We start from the raw sequence: 7,476 nt of genomic DNA, 5'->3' as shown, positions 1-7,476 counted from the left end.
ACCGGCAGCCGGCGGAGCGGGGCGGGCTTGGCGGGCAGGGAGCGGGGGCGGCGGGAGGGGGGGCGGCCGGCGCGGTCCTGCCCGGCCCTGCCCGGCCCTCCCTGCCCAGTCGGCCGGGCAGGGCCGGGCAGGACCGCGCCGGCCGCCCCCGCTCCCTGCCCCGAGGGGCCCCGGGCAGCGGTAAAGCCACCGCGGCAAAGCTTCGGGGTGTGGGGGGGAGCGGGAGGTGAGGAGGGGGTGCGTGCCCCCGGGGGTGTCCTGCAAGGCGGTGTCCCGCACGGGGATGATCCCCGCAGGATCCGCATGGCAGTGACGCACAGAGCCACGTCTGACACAGTGATGTCCCACACAGTAATGTCCTATACAGGGATGTCCTGCACTGCCATGTCCCACACAGCCATGTCCCACCCAATGATGTCCCACACAGCAGTGACCCATACAACCGTGTCACACAGAGCCATAGCCCACACAGTAGTGTCTCATACTGCAGGGACCCACACAATGGTGACCCCCGATGTCCCCCCCAGCAGTGTCTTCCACAGTGATGTCCTATACAGCAACGTCCCACATGGTGATGACTCACAGCAACATCCACACAGCAGTGTCCCACACTCCAGTGACCCCCACAGCACAGTCCTACACAGTGCTGTCCCTCCCCCACAGCGATGTCCTGCACTGGTGTATCACGCAGTGGTGAGCCACTGAACAATGTCCTGCACAGCAGTGTCACACAGCCATGTCCTGCACAGCGGAGGCCCTCACAGGACGATCTGTACAGCAATGTCCCACCCAGCAGTGCCCAACAGTGACCCACACAGCTGTGAACTGCACAGCCATGCCCTGTACAGCAGTGACTCACACAGCAGTGACCTGCACGGCTGTCCCAGAGCATCCCCATCCACCTCCACACAGCCCAGCGAGCGGGGATGGCCTGGGGCCACTGGACGTGGTTTATTGGTACAGGCGCTTTCTCATTTCGGGGAACATCCCACACAGCCAGGAGCATATGCTTGTGTTATGTTTTTCATTTTCTTTCTCTTTGTGTTTTTTTTTTTTTTAAAAGCTCTGTTTCCAGAACAAACAAAAGAAGCTTTTCTTGCAGGTGCACAAGGAAAGCGGGATGGATCCCCAAGTAACTTCCTAAAACATGAAGATTTGGATTCTGTTTTTCAGTTATCTCCAGTCCTAAGAGGTTTTCAGGATTAATGAGACCTGATCACTTTAGCCAAAAATAAAATTCCCAAAGTAAGTAGTGAGGTGACTGCAAAAATATGTTAGCTTTGCACACTTCAATTTGCAGATAGTTAGCTACTAAGGCAAGAGACATCTGGTCTCCCAAAGCTGCCTACAGATGGGAGGTAACAGTCTATTATATTATCTGCTACATGTGGGTACTTGGACCCCCTGAGACAGCTCGGGCCAGCCAGAGTTTAATTTCTTCTAGCCATCACAACGTTGCTATTAAAACATTGTTTAAATCCCGGAGGATTGGGTCTGCGCTGTTATCCCGTGTGCCACTAATGAACTCACTGGCATATTGCCAGCCTAAAACTTGAACCCGTGAATAGTGAACGTCGGGGGAGTTCCTGCGGTGGGTGAGAGGACAACAAGACTTGCAGCCTGCCTTGGTAAAAGGCGGTGTGAGACCAGGAATGCTGCTTTATGTTTTCCTTTCCTTTATTGGATTCCTGCGGTTCACCTGAAAGGCAAAATGTTAGCAAATCGATGTAGAAACTACCTTTATAAGTAGATAAATCATGTGCAGATGACTTATGCTAAAGGGATAAGTCACTAAAACTTGCACGAGTTTGGATCAGATTAAAAAGTGGCTTTCTCTTAGTGGATATGTTTACAGAAAACCAAGAAACTATGTCTGCAATGGTCTAATAAAAGAAAACAGAATACAAATGAAAAATGTTAACATTTCTACTAGATGCAGTAAAGCAGATTCTTCAGAGCAACCAGAAAAAAGAATCTTAATTAAAGGAGAGAACAAGCTCATCCAGTTTGTTCCAGCAAATACTTTGGGTTTTCCCTTTTAGTTTAGTTCCTCACTATTAGGAGTAGCACTAGGTAACTTGTGAGTAAGAAGAACAAATAAACAGAGTGATGTGTTCTTGGGCAATGAAGCAGCATTAAAACTCTTACAGGCGGTACCAGCAGATTAGGCAGAGATTTCTTTCTAGTTTGACATGAGATGATCCACAGAAAGTAGGCATTGCTCATGCCCTCCTATTGGTTATCTTTTTGTCATGCAGATAACTTTACGAGGAAAAGCAGTTTTGGGCAAGGCTGATATACAAGGGATGTGGAGGTAAGCTTAGGGAATGGGCAGAGCCCTTGCTCTGTCTTCCTCGTAAGCCACGGAGGAGCATTGCATGGAACAGAGGTCATCAGTTATCTGTCCCACACGTGCCCTCGGAACTGAAATACTACTTCTTAATCCCAGAGGTGAGGAAAAATCTCAGGACCGTATCGTAATCCTCTCAAAAGCAGGTGTTGCTGCTGGCTCTGAGATTTTGAAAACCACAGTCTAGCTCAAGTTGTCAGCCATTTTTGTACTTTTATGCCATTTCTGCCCTATTTTAGCTTTGGGTACTCAAAGCTCAAATTCCCAAACTAAAACATAGCTGCAGTATTATATGGTAGGAGGGGAAAGGAAACCAAGACTGTGCAACATGTTTTTCAACTAATTTCTCCAACATGTAAATGGTTCCAATGAGTCTCGTTCCATTGTTTCCTTATTTCCAACCAAAGTGTCCCCATTGCCTTACATGGAGTTCTCCCTGGTTTATAACACCACAAAGACAAAACTGAGCCAAGTGAGCTCCAACAGTAAATTAGAAAGAGAACTACTCTCTGTTATTTACCATGCTTACCAACTCTATTATTTACCATGATTATTTATGCTTTCTATATAAAGCATGTAAAGCAGAGCCAAACTCTTACTCTCTGTCCATTCCTACGGTGCACACGTACGCATAATATTAGGCAGAAGACTGAAAACACCTGCAACTGGGAAAAGCTTCAGTCTGGGAACAAAATATATGTTTGATAGTAAAATACCTCTCTTATTTTTCAAGTTTATTTTACAGCCACAGTGACTTTGAGGACCTGATATAAGGACTATTCAGCTCAACTTCAAAGTCTTTTTCAAATACATTGCCTGTCAGCCAGCAGCATTCCACATGCCCACATCTCCTCATGAGCAAACTCTCTGGAAGGTCCTAACTTGCACAAATAGGGCTCATTTTTCTTTGCTGCAAGGAGGTTAATCCAATGGCAACAAAATGAGAAGACTTCAAAGATCCTGCAGGGCATTTCTTTTTCTTTTAGACCCATGTTTGCACACAACTCTATTTATTTTACAGAAATACCCTTCCGAAAGCAACCTGCTTACATTTTATATTGAGACAACACGGTGACTGATGTGATTACAAAGGCTACGGGCTGTCTCCATCCTGCTACGCAGGATCACGCTTCCTGGGAGCACCACAGGCAGCTACAACTTGAGTTTGTCATAAGAGGCCCTCGTTCCCCCTGTTCTGGAAAAGTAGACTTTCTCCTGATAAGAAATAATCCCTGCTAAGGTGAATAACCAAACCATGGTGTTTGCTAGTGTAGCTGACAGCTTAAAGCAATAGCAACATTTTGTATGTAAGAAAAATGAGGAGTAATTTGTCTTCACTAACGATCAGCCTGTGTAAGAACACAGTAGATGATACATAAAAGAAGGTTTCTATAGTTTCATAGCCCGTGCTGTTATACAGAAAGCATAATGCTGTTTCAATGACTAGCTTGAGCTCTTCTATGTCAAATTGCTCATAAGGGAGCATACCTGGCTATATTCGAGAGAGGTCATTTGCTGCACAAACAGCCTTCCCCTTCCACCCGCTTTGCCCTGGCAGTCCTGTTGGGTGCAACCCTGCTGTGCGAGACACATTGACTTGTGCATCTCGATTACAACCCTCGATTTTGATTGGGGTTGGTAGTGATGCATGAAGTTGTTTGAATTCCAGAGGTTAGTGGAAATATAGCAGAGCTATCTATTAAGATATTTTTAGCTGATTTTTAAAGGCCTTCACCCTCCCTGTAAGTTACTGAAGAAATGTCCAAGTACTGAGATGAACACAGAGCTGCTGTTGAGCTTCCATGCAGAAAAGGTCAGGCAAATCTGTATGCCCAGCCTAAGTGAATCAGGGCTGGAAAATATCCTTCTCCTGTTTTTTTTCTCTGAGTTTCTCCTTTTACAGGTTCAGGGAACTCAACTGAAATGAAGCACCTGAGCCAGCATGAGGAAGGGGAGGCAGCCCACGGCAGGGCGGGCAGAGGGCAGCAGGACTGCCTCCACCAGCAGCAATTAATGATGAAACTGGCTCAGCTAGTGCACGTGGTAGAACATTCCCCTTACTCTATCAGGCTACAACTACATCGTCTGTCTGAATAAACAGCCTATGGCTTATGGAATTACAGTATCGCAGTCATAAGTACATTTTCTTATGTTAGCTCTTATTTTATATTAATTCTAAATGCTATTATAATCTAGAAGTGTCATCATTATGTCATTCCAATTTTCATTTGTCTTAGTGATGTTGAGAACAATACTCCCCAGGGATCACTCACAAGGGAGCACGCTGAGTTCCTGGCTGTGTTTGAAGAGGAGCATTTGCAGCATAACCAGTGATGCATAAAGGGATGAGTTTTCTAACTCCTGGTCCTGGAAAGTCAGCCTGTTATTCATACAACCTGTCCTGGTTCTTCAGGCCAAACAGGACACCCGTGCTTTCAAAGGCTTTGCTCAGATATGAAGGCATCTGGTCATGATGTGTGAGGAACACAATCCACTTGACTCCTGTTTGTTAGCTATCTTCCTGCAGGGTTTACCAGGTAGTTTTACTTTTAAATGCACATGCTCAGCCAGAGTAAGAGAAGGTGGCAGTTTAACATAAGCGCTTTCCAAAACAGAACTGCCTCTTATAAAGTAAGAATCCCAGGACATTATTCCACATACTTCCCTGTTTCTCTTGCTTTTGGGTTATTTTGTTTGGTAGTTACAGAACACCTCTTTTCTGTAATCATGACTAAATCAATTACTTCCCTTCCTGATGGAGGAATCATTATTACTATTTTAAAGATAGGAGAAAACAATACTGAGAGATTAGGGCCCCTATCCAGCAAAACACTTAAGCACTTGCATAACCCGAGGCACATAATAACCCCACTGTAGGACTGTTCACTTGTTCCAAGTTATGCAATCTTGGAGCATTTACCGAACCGGGGCCTCCTGGTGTGCCCCAGGGCTCCCTGAGACGCAGCTCCCTCGCTCTCAGCTGCACACTGCAGCCACCAGCCTCTCCTCGCACAGCCTCAGAGCATCCACGCTATTCTGCCAGATCTAGAGCAAACGTCAGCCCTGATTTAGGCCCAATCAGCTCCTTTTTCATCAGGATATAAAACCAAAGAGATGAATAGCTTATCCTCGGATTCGTTATTTATATTCATCAAAAAGTGGCTAAGACTGTTTATTTCTCATTAACTCCCGATCAGATTTGCCCTGCTGTTTTAAACTATAATTAGTATTAGCAGAGTCCGAAACTCAATCTGTTTATTTTTTTCTCAGTTATCACGTTCAGTAGCAGAGATTCAGCACCTTGGAGTTAGTGGGTGATTTTGATGATGGTGTATTTTGCAGAGAAAAATGCAACTCCCCCTCCTGCAGCTGATGAGCGCGCTCTGCTAGCAGGAATAAACACACTTTTTTTGTCAATGAAGAAAGCAGGAATAACAATGAGTTTATGAAACTAGGGCACCGAATTGTTCAGAAAGAGAGTCATTTTTCTGATCGTAATCCCACTTTTAAAAACTTCTGCCAATCTTTCCACTGGTCTGATGAAAAGGTGGATTTTGCTGACTTGAATAATTTGAAAGTAAATGATGATTCTGGTGTACACTGGCTGGCAGAGGAAACTGTTTATATAATTCTGGGCTTGCTAATAACCCTCTTCATAGCTAGAAGTGGTGCCAGGGAAGCTGCTGGCTATGTAAAAATGCTTTCCCATTTCCTTGCCTTTATTGTTTTCTGTCACAGCTTGTTTTTTTTTTAATTAGTACATGAACTATTTTTAGTGTCTGTAGACAAAAATGTATTGTTCGAGCTAAAATGAGGCCAGGTACCATGAAAATGTATTCAGGGAAAAACATTTGGAGCCAGAGTTTGTCTTTGGCTAGGTGCAGTGAAAGTTTGCGTGCTTAGTCCAATTAGTTACAGCCTTGTCACTTCACGTAAGTGAGTGTAATTGTGTCAGCGTACAGGGCAGATTTTGGCTCTCAGGCTGCAGAGAAATATTCTGAATCGCACACAGCTAGCATCTGTAGCATCTAGAATATTCTGAATTATTTTGTCCATCCAAATTCCACGCATATCTTGTGGTTTAAGAGCAGAACAGCGAACAAAGCTTTTCAGTCCGATGATGGACTTAGGCAAATGTGATTTGTGATAAGGCACCTCTTTGTAACTCATCTAATCAACTCTAAGAGATCTTAGAGTCCCTGCATTGTAGGCAGACCGTATGCTACCCTGAGTTCTACCCATGTGTGTACATACCTGTGCGTGCACCATGCAGGTAAAGGTGCAGCGAGGTTTTGTGAGCCCTAATGCAGTCTGAAGGAAATAGAAAAAACTTTTCCATATGTAACAGTCTCAGCTGAGAGGCAAGACGTGGAGCCCTGTCATATCATTTCCTGCAGAATTTCAAATCAAGTTCAGAGTCTTTTCCTTATGGTTGCCCAAAGCCCAGTCCCACACTATGCCTCTACTCTAGTCAACCATCAAATTCCTCTAATGCGATGAGGGCTCCATTACCAGGGGAGAGGTTCTCTGTGTGGAAGTAGTATCCATAATGGGAACCCGTGGAGGAATCCACCAGAAATGAAGAGCTTTCTCAAAGAACCAAGCGCCTTCTGTATGCCGGGTACTACCGCAGTCTTTGATTTTACCTAAATAAAAAGAATCATAGAATCATTAAGGTTGGAAAAGACCTCTAAGATCATCGAGTCCAACCGTCAACCCAACACCACCATGCCCACTAAACCATGTCCCTAAGCGCCTCATTCTACACATCTGTTAAATACTTCCAGGGATGGTGACTCCACCACTTCCCTGGGCAGCCTGTTCCAAGGCCTGATCACTCTTTCAGTAAAGAAATTTCTCCTGATGTCCAATCTAAACCTCCCTTGGCGCGACTTGAGGCCATTACCTCTCGTCCTATCGCTAGTTACTTTGGAGAAGAGACCAACACCCACCACGCTACAACCTCCTTTCAGGTAGTTGTAGAGCGCGATGAGGTCTCCCCTCAGCCTCCTCTTCCCCAGGCTAAACAACCCCAGTTCCCTCAGCCGCTCCTCATAAGACTTGTGCTCCAGGCCCTTCACCAGCTTCGTTGCCCTTCTCTGGACACGCTCCAGCACCTCCATGTC

The sequence above is a fragment of the Calonectris borealis genome, chromosome 2 (assembly GCF_964195595.1).
Source record: "Calonectris borealis chromosome 2, bCalBor7.hap1.2, whole genome shotgun sequence".
In the NCBI taxonomy this organism is placed as follows: domain Eukaryota; kingdom Metazoa; phylum Chordata; class Aves; order Procellariiformes; family Procellariidae; genus Calonectris; species Calonectris borealis.
Note: the sequence above shows the minus strand (reverse complement) of the source record.